This window comes from Neofelis nebulosa, chromosome 3 (assembly GCF_028018385.1).
Source record: "Neofelis nebulosa isolate mNeoNeb1 chromosome 3, mNeoNeb1.pri, whole genome shotgun sequence".
NCBI classification, from domain to species: domain Eukaryota; kingdom Metazoa; phylum Chordata; class Mammalia; order Carnivora; family Felidae; genus Neofelis; species Neofelis nebulosa.
In genome coordinates, this window is record NC_080784.1 from 138,296,641 (window position 1) to 138,310,696 (window position 14,056).

The 14,056-nt window shown below is 38.9% G+C and overlaps 1 long non-coding RNA gene across 1 annotated transcript in view; it reads right to left on the reverse strand.

Annotated features, from left to right (window-relative positions):
• LOC131507366 (uncharacterized) overlaps positions 1–14,056 on the reverse strand; it is a 139,907-nt gene that overhangs the window by 52,495 nt on the left and 73,356 nt on the right. The window lies entirely within an intron of this gene.

Here is a 14,056-nt window from a genome sequence, read left to right on the forward strand (position 1 = left end):
GTTTTTTAGATTCTGCATATAGGTGAGATCATGTGGTATTTGTTTTTCTGTCTGACTTATTTCACTCAGCATAATGCCCTCTAGATCCATCCATGTTGTCATGAATGGCAAGATTTCATTAGTTTTTATGGCTAATACATTGTGTATATATACCACCTCTTCTTTATCTATCCATCTATTAATAGACACTTAGGTTGCTTCCACATCCTGGCTATCATAAATAATGTTGCAATAAACATAAGAGTACACACACCTTTTTGAATTAGTGGCTTCATTTTCTTCCGGTAAATACCCAGAAGTGGAATTATTGGATCATATGGTATTTCTATTGTTAGTTTTTTGAGGAAAGTCCATACTATCTTCCACAATGGCTACACCACTTTGCATTCCTACCAACAGTGCACGAAGGTTCCCTTCTTTCCACATCCTTGCCAACATCTGTCATTATTTCATTTTCTATTTGATATTAGCGATTCAGGCTGATGTAAGGTGCTATCTCATGGTGGTTTGGATTTACATCTCCCTGATGGCTAATGATGCTGAGCATCTTTGCATGTATCTGTTGCCTCATCTCCACTTTATAAGAGAAGAAAGAAAAACAGCCTGGAAAAAAAAAAGCCTAAATCTTTAAAAATAACAATTGGTGAGCACTCACTATATGCTAGGCCCTACCCTCAGAGGTGTTAGTGCATTCAGTCTTCACATTGCCATCCCCATTTTACAGAAGAGAAAACTGAAGCACAGCTAATAAGCAGTGGGGCTGTAATCCAAACCCAGGCAATGTAGGTCCAGGGTCTGCACTCTTAAGCAATGCTCTGTACTGCCAATTGGTAGGTCCTGACCAATGGCTAGCAGAGGAAAGTATGCTGGGTTGTCATGCTATAATTCAAATAACGATATTATAGTTACGAAAGATCAATACCTTAAGGGTATATTACATGGCGGCACAAGTTCTAAATAATTGCATGTCTGAATAAGAGTTCAGTCATCCATTCCTCCAAGAAGCCTTTTCTTATCTGGCTTGGTCACTGACCCTCTACTTCACACAGGTAATCATTCCTTCCTCTGCACTTCATAAGTCTTCTATTGTTACACTTCCACTGTTATACTCTGAAACTATAAATTTTCTATCATACATTTGTCTCCCCCACTAGTTTCTGGTTTCTCTAAGTCAGAAACTTATTTGATTCTTTATTCATAGTATCAAGCACAATTTCTGGCACAGAGTTAGCCTTTAACTGCTATTTGTTTAATGAATGAATGAATGATCCACTTTCTAAGGAAATAATAGTCATTGACATAGGTGATCCTAATCTATCATTCATATGTTTAGCAATAGGAATATGAACATAGTGAGAACACAAAGCTAATTAGGTCAGGAGATCTGGCACTGAGCTAGATGGATTCCAGGTGCCCACAGGTACAAGAATGAGTCTTGCTGAGACTAGCTGAGTCTAGCCCAAATGAATGGAACCACAAAGCTGACACATGAGTAGTATTAAATGGTTGTTGTTTCAAGCATTGAATGTTGGGGTGCTTTGACATACAGCAATAGATATCTCAAACAGTCAACTTTGAAAAGATTGTTTTGTTAGATTTGTTCATATACTGGAAGAGAAACAGAAATGAACTGTTTGAACCCAAAAGATACTATAAAATAACCAAAACATCCCATCAGATCAACAGACTAAATATCTGAGAGATACATTCGGAATCTTTGCTGTGTTCCAAAGCTAGCTCAGAACCTCATAATTTCAGAAAGCACTTATCCATATATTCATTCATTCATTCATGCATCAAACATGTTTGTATCTCTAAAATATCCAACACTATCGTATACTCTAAAAATACAGACAATAATAAGATATTCCTTGGCCTCAAAGCATTTTTACACTAGTGCCTTACACTAGTAAGGGGCAGAGACTTATTAAGAAAAAAGTGCAATAAAGTGTTACAGGTGCAATGATAAACACACAGTGGAGGTCCAAGGAGGGAGTGGTCGATTCTGCACATTTGGGCTGAGAGGCAAGAAGGATTAGAAGTTGGGAGAATCAGGAAAAGTTTAGAAAGAGTTAGCCTCTTTTACTGAAACCTTTTAGATGAGTATTTGTTCTTCAGCTTGATAAAGAACATTCCAGGCAGCGGAAAGGAACAAAGTCATGGAAGTATGGATCTTACTTGAGTGCTCAGGGAGCTACAAACAGTTTGGGTGACTGGGACATTTGGTGCCAGGTAAAACTGAAGGAGATACAAAATTAGGTGTGCAGTCACCTCTTCCTGATTAATCCACCTTGAACAATGTCACAGGGACAAAATTCTTCACTGGCTTCCTTTTGTAAACTGAGTTAAATGTAAACTCCCTTGCTGTGTGTGCAAAGGCCTTGCCAGCCTCACCCATTCATGGTGTTCTATTCTAGGCACTAATATTATTCATGATCTTTACCATGCCTTTGTGCAACCTGTTCCCTTTGCATCTAATTATCCTCCTTATCTTCTTTGCCTAATACAAGGTGGTGATCAGGTCTCAACATGGTGGCACCTGAGCTGTTTGCAGCTTATGATCATGTTTTGTTTGGTCATACAGGGCTTAATTTTTAAATTAGTTGCCAACATTTAACATTTTGGGTAGTTAATGGTGAGGGGGTAGAGCTTAATTTCTGGCTCCTCTCAGGAAAAAAAAAAAGATTACCTAATTATATTTTCTGAAAACAACAATCGGTTAGATCTCCATCACTCCCTATTGTCTCTTGAACATCAAGGCTGAATAGAAGTTAGTGCCGATATTACTTGGGTGACTATCTTTTTTATAGAAAAGCATGAAGTGTGGTGAATGCCATGGGCACCAGACCAAGACTGCCTAGGTTCAAGACCTAACGGTGCCACTGCTGGGTGACGCGACCTTAGACTAGTTGCTCAATCTTTTAGGGCCTCAGTCTCCTAAAAAGTAAAATAGGGACAATAATAGTAAGAAGAAGAATGGTGAGAATTAAATGAGTTTACACAAGTGAAGTGCCAAAAGCAATAAATGTATTGAATTGCTGTTTTGTTTTGTTTTAAAAGGGTTTTTTTCATTGACATGTTCCTGACTGCTCTAGGAGTTTGAGTTTCCAACCCATGGCCTAACCAAATCCTACTGCCCTTTTAACAAGAAGTCAAAAACCATCTTCTGTGCATTGCGTAAGTGCTCCTGAATGTGCCCTGTGTTTATTCAGTTATATGTCTGCCTCTCTCATCAGACAGAGAGTTTCATGAGAGCATGGACTGTGTCTTATTCATTTTTATTTTAATCTCCTGCTTCAAGCACAGTGCCAGCTCCATAAAAACTGCTCAATAAATGTCATTGAATCGATGCTAATCTCTCCTATTCTAAATACCTTAAAGCACTAATGTACAGTTTGATTTGTATTAAGTAATTTATCCTTATTTGTCTGATACTTTGTAGAAGTTCTTCTATCATCTTCTGCCATGTGTGCCTTGGTTCTCAGCTATTTTGTGACCACACAGCAGGGCTGTAAACTCCTTTTCTTCTGAATTAAGCCTCCACACATAACATAGCTGCATAGCTGCACATGCTATATACACTGTGGAATTGTAAATGTTTGAATGGTAGCCAGAGTGGGATTCTAGGAACTGGTCGTATCCCATATGATGTCACAAGCAAACAGAATGACAAGGGCGAAGGAGTGAATGGGGTTCACCAGTGGTTGCTCTTTATTTCATTCTTTTATTATCTTCTAACTCATCTATCGGGGACGGCAAGGAGGACATGAGAAGAATTCTCCTGGACTACCTAGGCTCTAGAAGGGTTAGAGACCAGGAGAACGCTGCTCAAATGAAGGAAGGAGAGGAGGAAATTAACACTTATTGAGCAACAATTATTTATAGTATACATCACACACATGACAACTAATTTCCCAAAACAATTTTATGAAGTGTAGGATTCCACTTCACATATGAGGAAATTGCTGATTCAAGAAATGATGCTAGTTACTCAAAGTCCCACAGTCACAATCCCTAGTTGGAACCAGATGGTGGGTCAGGTTTGCCAGTCTTCCACGTCTGTGCTCTTTCCATTACCCCCACCCCACCCCAGGACAGCAGATGAGAAAAGACAAGCCAACCCGCTAAACAGGATATGGGAAGTAAACAACTATCCAGTAGAGGAGAAATGAAAACAAGTGTCACAGAGAACAGAAGCTAAACATGAAGCACCATTTGTAATATTATAACTAAAAATAAGCAGAGCACTGGAAAGCTGAAAAAAAGATCCTCACATATGATAGTCATCAAGCTATTTTTTCTATTTTATTCATCATGAAGAAACAATTCCCTCCTCGACTATATAACGGGAAAGGATCTGGGGAGTTTGACAAAACACGCATAGAGGGTGGGAACAAGAAGCAGTGTATATAGTCAAGTGGACATTCCCTTCCTCTGTAACAACACCAGAGGAAGATGCAGAATGGTTTCCTTTGGTAACAAACTCATTTCCCAAATACTAACTCATTGTGCTACATTGTTAATGGTTTTGAATCACTGGTTCTAGTTTTTCTGACTCTTTCCTTAAATCAGAGGTAATATCTGGCTAGTAATGACTACCCCCACTCATCACCGTCTCAGAGAGCTGTTGGCCAGCTGTTTCACTTTTGAGTTAAATCAAATGCCTGTGGCCTACAGGGTGATCTGGATACTCTGCTGAGGATCTGGCATCCATTGGTCTATTTAAAGAAAGTTCTTCAACTCTACTAATTTCTATTACTAATAATAGCTAATTTTAATGATGTCCACTGTGTACTAGCATTTTGCTAAGTGTATTACACAGGCTGTCTCATTTAATTCTTTTTTAAATTTTTTTTTTCAACGTTTTTTATTTATTTTTGGGACAGAGAGAGACAGAGCATGAACGGGGGAGGGGCAGAGAGAGAGGGAGACACAGAATCGGAAGCAGGCTCCAGGCTCTGAGCCATCGGCCCAGAGCCTGACGCGGGGCTCGAACTCACGGACCGCGAGATCGTGACCTGGCTGAAGTCGGACGCTTAACCGACTGCGCCACCCAGGCGCCCCATGTCTCATTTAATTCTTGTGGAAATCTTAAAGATTAGAGCTATTCTTATACCTCATGGTGTAAATGAGGAAATTAAGGCACAGAGATATTCAGAAATTTATCAAAAATTCACAGAATTAGGAACAAAAATGGTGATGCCAAGATGTTATTATTTTCTGGGCATGATAGTTGAATCCATGTCAAATGTTTACTGAAATCGTTGCTGTAGGGCCAGTCTTCCCTACATGCAATAACTGTAGGATTCCTAAGTAAAGAATGATAATCCCTTAACACAGGGAAATCACTTTTAATAGCCATGCCCATCATAGATCGAGAATGGAAAAGTCAGGAGGGTTAAACCATCAGATCTTTACTTTTAATGGCTCATCCTGACTCATTCCAGGATGGAATGATTAGTTACTGTGAAATGAGACCTCATCCACAGTGTCAATGAAGCCTACATTTTTGCTACTAGGGATATGTGAATTATGTGATTCTATACTTAAACTCTTACTAACTTTCTGGATCTGATCAGGCACTGTGAAGCATTTTCTTCAAACAGAATGCATGGGTTTCCAAGTTCATTCTATTTGGGGATTGGAAAAGGTCAATAAGAAGGCAACCAGAAGCACAGTCCTGACTGTAACTGAGGAGAGTGTGTGTGTGTGTGTGTGTGTGTGTGTGTAGATACCAAAGGGGAAGAAATCTGGGAGAAAATTACTGCAGAAAGCAAAGTGACTAATCAGTGATATCAGATGACAAGGGTGATCAGAATCTATAGATGGGCAGGATTCCAAATCAGGTTTGGAGATCAGGAGAAAGTGGTGCAAAGGGAATACTTGAACAGGAATTCTTAAGTGACAAGACAATCAAGTGTAGTCTCTGATTTTGTTTTTTGATGTCTGAAGATTACCCACAATAGCTTAGTCTTCATTCTTGAATAAATGCTCAGTGTGGTTGAAGGGATACTTCAAAATAGGTTTCATTAAAAAAAAAAAAAAAAAAAGACAGAGAGGGGAACCTGGGTGGCTCAGTCGATTGAGCATCCGACTTCAGCTCAGGTCATGATCTCATAGTCTGTGAGTTCAAGACCTGCGTCGGGCTCTGTGCTGACGGCTCAGAGCCTGGAGCCTGCTTCGGATTCTGTGTCTCCCTCTATCTCTGCCCCTAACCCACTCACATTCTGTCTCTCTCTCTCAAAAATAAATAAACATTAAAAAAAAGAGTAAAAAAAAAAAAAAAAGACAGATTCCATGTTTATAAGAAATTCCTTCAAAGGCTGGAGCTTTTCATGACCAGGATGTGCTGTCATTTTTGTGGGAATTGGATAGATGGATTCTGGAACTCTAGGGAAACCTTATCTCTCTAACATAATTTTGGCTTCTGTCTATAATACAAGTAAGTCACATAATCAGGACAGTAAATTCAAATTTGTTTTTAGCAGTTCAAATGTTTCTTCATTTGTGAACTTCAAATAAGTGGAACAAACAAACTGGTTGGTGACAACAGCCCAGAGCCACATCCTGTCTCTGTCCCTACAGTCACTCAAAATTGTGATAGTCTTTGTTCTGAAGATTCTATTGATCATGATCACCCTAATGTCAGCCAACATCTCCTTTGTTATAATACTGAAAAGGGAAGCAAATAAATAAATAAGATGCTTTAAAAGATGTTAGAAAGTACTAAAAAAGAAACTCAAAGATACCAAGAATAGGAGAATCTTTTGATATTCATTCCTGTTATGATGGGAATTGGATCCATTTTCTGAAAATGAGTTCTAGAGATAAGTTGGTACAAAATAGCTCTAGAAAAAAAACTACATAACTAAAATCCCCTTCTACACCTATATCAAAAACAAGGGCAACATTGGACTTAAAGAATATTGGTATTCTGAGATCCTTTCTGAGTTTTTATTCAGCTCCTTCTCATTTGAGTTCAGTAACTCCAGATGATGACAAGAGATTTTGTGAACCAAAAGTCAGTGCTTTTATTTATTAAGTGTAGTGATGATTCAATATTTAATACACATATCAACTGAACAGAACACAACAGAATCAGATTCAAAATGATATAATATATAATGATTATTTTCTGTGTGCATATTTATATCACATTTTTATTAAATTTTTTATTTTAATTCCACAATAGTTAACATACAGTGTTATATTAGTCCAGGCATACAATATAGCGATTCAACAATTCTATACATTACCCAGTGCTCATCATGATAAGCGTACTCTTTAATCCACATCACCTATTTCACCCATCCCCCCACCCGCCTCCCCTCTGGTACCATCAGTTTGTTCTGTATAGTTAGGTGACTGTTTCTCGGTTTCTCATTCTCTCTCTCTCTCCTTTTCCTTTGTTCATTTGTTTTGTTTCTTGAGTAAAATCATATGGTTTTTGTTTTTCCCTGGCTTATTTTGCTTAGCATAGAAACAAAAGTCAGTACTTCTAAAGTTTCATTGTTTTTACATTGGGACCATGGAAGTCTATAAATGATGACACAAAACTGGTTCCATATCTAGATTTATATCAGGGACACTGGAATCTGATGTAAAACACAAAAGTATTTGCTAAAATATATATTTTAAGTGAAATATTATCAACTTTTCTAAAGGGCGTTTTTTTATGGTTTGCTATTTGATTTTAAGGTGAGACAACTATCTGTGACTATTTAAAAGGTAGCACACAAAATTTTACTAACAATTCAAATTGGAAACAGGCTGTGAAAATGTTACTTATTTTTCATCATGAAAATAAATAACAAGAGATTGGGAAAATTACAATTCAGTAAGTGGTTGGATAGAACACAAGGTAAAGCTCACCATGCAGAACAGGAACTAGAACTAGATTTTGGCTCTTGGTTGGCAGTGTCTGCTGGGCACCCTTTGTAAAGAATGATTCAGAAGACTCTTGGAATCACCTTGAAAGAGTACCCTAGTTAGATAACAATGTCTACTGTGACCCTGGTGTTAGGGAGAGGTATTAATAAGTTGGATATTTTCTATTGTTGATTAAAGCAAAAAAAAAAAAAAAAAAAGCTTAAAATATTAGGGATGAATAAATCTACTTGGTACATGTATTAGTCAAAATAGGCTAGGCAGGGCTGAGGCAATAAATCTTAATGACTAAATCTCAATGACTAACACAATAAAGTTATGCTCAATACTCATGCAAAGTCTGAAGCACGTTGAGCAGCCTTCCTCCATCTTGTAGCTAAACAATTAGCCCCCAAGTTTACTGTAGTTAAGAAAGAATAAGTGAGAGGAAGTGAGAGATGTCCTTAAAAGGCCCTCCCTGAAACTAGTACACATCAACAACACCTACTTCTCATGGGCCAGAATCCAATCCCAGGCCCCTACCTAGCCTCAACACATGGATACTGGGTCAATATTAACTATTTCTGCCACAGCGCATGAAAACGATTTATGAAACAGATTCTGGGCTTCTTCTATGACATGAAAGCTAAGGTAATTCAATTAATTCCATTTGATGTTGGCCTGAGTGGCGGGCAAAGAACACTTCCCCTTACTTTAGCCTGAAGAAGAAAGTGAACTTCAGTCAATCAGGACACAATTAAAACTGCAAACTGGTTGTGAACCATCAAGTAAACATTGCCTAACCCCAGACCCTTGCTTCTCTGTCCTAATAGTTCATACAGTGTTAAAGTCCAGATTCCAGCAGAAAACAGAATCCAACACAGATGGCTCAAGAGTTTTTAATGAAGGGACTATTTATGAAGTTTGGACAGAGTTAAAGGAACCACCAATGGATGATGAGGCACTCTGAAATCAACAATAGCAGGAAGTTATTAGCCACTAGAGTTTATTCCTGAAAGGGCAAGAAGAAGAAATAGTGTCCCCAGAGCCCAGTGAGTCTTGGAACCACTGAGGAGGAGCAGTCACACAGGAGCTATAGTCCTGCAGTGGTGTGGCCACTGCCAGAGAATGCGAATAGAGCATAGATGAAGTGGTGAAAAAATAGTATGACCTCCCTCTCTTCCAGCCTTCCAGTCTCCTTCCAGTATCTCCCATTGGCCAAACAGAGCAGAAACTAAGAAGCCAGGATCAATCTTGCTATGATGGTCAGCATGATGGTAGTGAGCAAAGCAAAACAGGAGGAGATATGGGAGGGCAGGCTGGCAAACAGAAAAGAAGCAATTAATAATCCATGGATAAGACAGCTGAAAAATGGAAATGAAAAGAGACAGTTTTTGGAGTAATGAGAAAATTTATCAATTCCCATTTTAATGAGCAATATCCTTTCTACCATTCCAATTGGCTCAATTCCTAGCTTGACTGTTCAAGTACAAAAACTACTACAGTGACAATCAGTAGATTATAGCAAAAATACCAGCTAAAATGAATGCACCAAAAAGACTGGTGCCATATCAGAATGAGATACACAAAGGAATGGAAACCTTTCTTAAGCCATCTCTTTATTCACCTAACAAATTAGCAAAATTCTTTTGTGTGAAATACCAGGCACTTCACTAGACAGTGAAAACACAAGATAAATAAGACAGATATGGTCTCTTCCCTCCCATTGTGTATAACCTTATGGGAAAGGCTGAAGTAGAGTGAGCAAGGCTAGGACACTGCAGATGGGTTTGGAGAGAAGGCACACACCAGGTCATGAAGAGCTTTGGAGGTCATAGTAAGGAGGGGATATTTCACTTTAATTTCCATGAGGAGCCATGGAAGGCATGAGTCCATGGGTTTCCCTGAACTTAGAAATAAAATGATCTATTGAGGGTTCAAGACAATCAATCCATTTTTGCTGCTGTGTTAAGAGAGGACTGGTGGGAGGTAGGTGTGGAAGCACGAGTGCCAGTTAGAAGATTATTTCATGGTCCATGTAAAAAAAATCATGTGTTAGTTTCCTTAGGGCTGCTGTAACAAATCAACACAAATTCACTGGCTAAAAACAACAGAAATTGGTCTATGATTCCAAAGACCAGAAATGCAAAAAATTTCTGGTCTATGATTTCAAAGATCATAAATGTAAAAAATCAAGGTGTCAGCAGCATTGGTTCCTTCTGGAAGATCTGAGGAGAATCCATTCCATGCCTTCCTCCTAGCTTCTGATGGCTGTGGGTGATCCTTGACATTCCTTGGCTTGTAAATGCATCACTCCAGTCTCTGCCTCTATCTTCATATGGCCTTCTTCCCTGTGTGTCTCTATCTGAAATCTCCCTCTCCTTGCCTTATAATGTCTTTATAAGGACATTAGCCATTGGATTTTGGGACCGCTATAAAATAAGAATGATCTCCTTTCCAGATCCTTAATTACATCTACAAATATCATATTTCCAGATGAGGTCACATTCATAGACACCAAAGGTTAGGACTTGGATACATGGTTTTTTTTTCTTTTCAAATTTTTATTTAAATTCTAGTTAGTTAGCATACAATGCAATATTGGTTACAGGAGTAGAATTCAGTGATTCATCACTTACACACAATACCCAGTGTTCATCAAAACAAAGCAAGTGCCTTCATTAATACTTGTCACCCATCTAGCCCATCCCCTCACCCACATCCCTCCATCAACTCTCACTTTGTTCTCTATCATTAAGAGTCTCTTATGGTTTTTTCCCCCCTCTCTCTTTTCCCCTTCCCATACATTCATCTGTTTTGTTTCTTAAATTCCACATGAGAGAAATCATATGGCATTTGTCTTTCTCTGACTGACTTACTTTGTTTAGCATAATACTCTCTAGCTCCATCTACGTCATTGCAAATGGCAAGATTTCATTCTTTTTGATTGACGAGTAATATTCCATTGTGATATATATATATATATATATATATATATATATATACCACATCTTCTTTATCCATTCATCAGTCGATGGGCATTTGGGCTCTCTCCATAGTTTGGCTATTGTTGATAATGCTGCCATAAACATCAGGGTGCATGTACCCCACTGAATCTGTATTTTTGTTTGGGCACATCTTTTTAAAGGGAAAACAATTCTATCCCCAGCCCTTAACTTTTTGTTTTCCTGTATGTAATGTGGCAATTACATCAAATCAAATAAAATCAGATTAAATAATGCTACTGGATACAACTTATAACCCAAAGTACTGTGCAAATGATTATTATTAATATATAGATGTTATTTTAGCTATTCAAAGGACAGATTTAACAGTCAACATATTATTTAGCCATATGCTTTTCTCACAAAAAAATGTTTATAGCAACAATAAAAAGAGTCATAACAAACTTGTACTTAACCAATGCATAATATTAGCTCTTCGCTATAAATACATATGCATCCATATAAATAAGTGAGAAATACGGAAAGGTGAAAGGGTGAATGAGAAAGAATGACAGGAGGAGAGGAAAGAAGGGAAAAAGGACTATAGGGAGGGAGGGAAATCCCTTTATGTATATATACCATTTTCATTCTCTGCCCAAACTAACCCTAGACATAAAGAAAAGGTGACTATAGGCAAAATGTAAAAAGAAACAAGAAGCTAATTCTATGAAGCACTGAAGTCAGGGCTTTACTGATATTATTGCATGTGATATATGTCACAATCCAGTGATGCTGACACCATTTTCCTCCTTGTTTTACACCTGAGGTTCATAGAGGTTACATAACTTGCCCAAGGTCAGGTGGCTGCCAAGAAAGTGGCAAACCTGGGATTTGAACCTGGCAAACCCGATGGTTGATCCATGGTGCCTGTATCCACTGTGTCTTATAACTGTGTTTATTCCTGTGTACTGCTTCAGCATTCTTTCTTTCATCCATTCAACAAATATTTATTGGGTGTCTGTTACAAGGGCAGGAAACACAAGGTTGAACAATACCAAATAGGTCTTTGTTCTCTTGGGGCTCTATCGCTTCTCGGCCTTTTGGCTAAGATCAAGTGTTCTCTTGGGGCTCACATTCCAGTGGAGGAAATAGACAATAAGTTAATACGAACACAAAAGAATTTACAAGTATAATTTGAAGCCAATGATATAAGGTGCTGTGATAAAGCACGACTGGAGATGGGGGAACCCACCTTTGACAGGAGGTTGAAGAAAGCCCCTTAAAACTTTGAGCATCAACATGACTATAACAGGAAAAAGCCAGCCATGAAAAGATAGGGGAAGAGTATTCCAGGCAGAAGAAAGAGCAAAGTGAAAGGAATCTAAGGCAAGGCTATGTTAGGAATGCCTGAAGTTATGCAAACACTGAGTACAAGAGAAAGTGAACGGGTGGACGACATGAGGATGATGAAGGCTGGGACATGGCCATACATTTACCTGTAGATGTGCCTATGATAATGGGGAGATTGGCTTTATTCTAAGTGCAATCCAAAGTCATTAGACCACTTCAGGCAGGGGAGTGACAGTATCTATTGATAGTTTTTAAAGATTGCTCTGGCTCCATTGGAAGAGATTAACTCTAAAGTAGGTAGATTCAAGGAGACCAGTTCCACTGCTGCTGCTTTCTTCCAAAAGAGAGGTGTGGGCAGCTGGACGAAGCTGGTGGTGATAGAGAAGGAGAGATGTCAATTGATCTGAGTGGATCTTCTTGATAGATTTAGATGTGATGAGTGAGTTTAAGAGACAAATCAAAAATGATGCCTTGTTTTGGGGCTTGATTAACTGTGCAGTTGCTTCACATCAGGGAACTGAGGTTTACAGTCACTGGCCTTTGCTGTCACAAGTGAGCGTGCTTCACCTCTCCATCTCTACCTGACACAGTTCTAAATCCATCCCTCTCCTTTTCTGCTCCCCTTCTGAACAAACCTCACCTCTCCAACTGCACACACATGCACATGCACACACACACTCACACCCTGGCCATACCTGGCCAGTTCTTACCCCCTGTTTCTCGGACATCTCCTCCAGTGACAGGCCTACAAAGATTCCTCTTTTATATTAGAATGTTAGATCTGCAAAGACCTTAGAAATTGCCGCCTCTGGCTTCCTCATCTTATAGATTGGCAACTGAGAAGGACCCAGAGAGACAAATGAGTCTGCTCAAGATCACACAGCTGATTAGTGGCAAAACCAGGAATAGAGAGTAAAAGTGTCTTGATTTCCAAACAAATTTTCTTTCCTCTAATCTGGGATGTCTTCTAAAATTCCTTTATCTACATAGTCTCTCTTCTTCAACTGGCACTTTATGATTAAGTGTTTGGTTTTCTCATTTGTCCGTTCTAAACCTTCTTTGCCTCCCTAGATAAGGTCAGAGACTGTGTCATCATTTGGCATTACACACAGTGCTGACTCTATTACTCAAGGCTATTCAATACACTTAGGGGTTGGCTGATTGATTATGCTGTAGTCCCACATTTGCATACCTAACCTCTCATGTTTTTAAGTCTACAATCTGAATTTACATAGCAGTCAGGTGCATCTGGTTCTGGGCTGCTCTGAAGAAAAAGTAAAATCTTGCTCACTTTGTAGCTTTGTTATTATCAAATGCAGTTTATCTCTATGGTCAGCTTATCATTAAGAAAATTGCAGTCTCTGTATTCTTTGCTTTCTATTATCATTTCTGCACAAACCGGGCTAGCTTAGGGTCCCAGATTCTACTTGTTACTAAATCCTGGACATCTCATTAGTGATCGATGACCTAATCCTTTTAATATGCCTTCCAAGAAGGCTTCCTTATTACCCACTCTCCCTCAGGAAGGGGGTGGGGATGTAGGAGGGGAGGGGAGTGGAGAAATCTGCTAAATTCTCTGAAATTATGTTTTGAGTTTAGAAACAAGTAAGTCTTAGGGATGCAGAAATGTGCTCGCCAGCATCTTAAGAATGCAACCAGGATCAGTCCTCTATGTACTCTCTTTGCTGTGAAAAGCTTATCCTTTTAATCTATTTCATCTGATGACTGTTCTGTCTTTTGCCTCATTCCCTGGACACACTTTAACAGCTCATAGACCGCTGCCCCTTGGTTGCCAAGTGGAACCAAGAGAAGAAACACTGCTCACCAACGTCATCACAGTTCAGTTCTGATGGCCAGACTCATTCCAGGTCACCTGTGACTCCCTTTGAAACCCA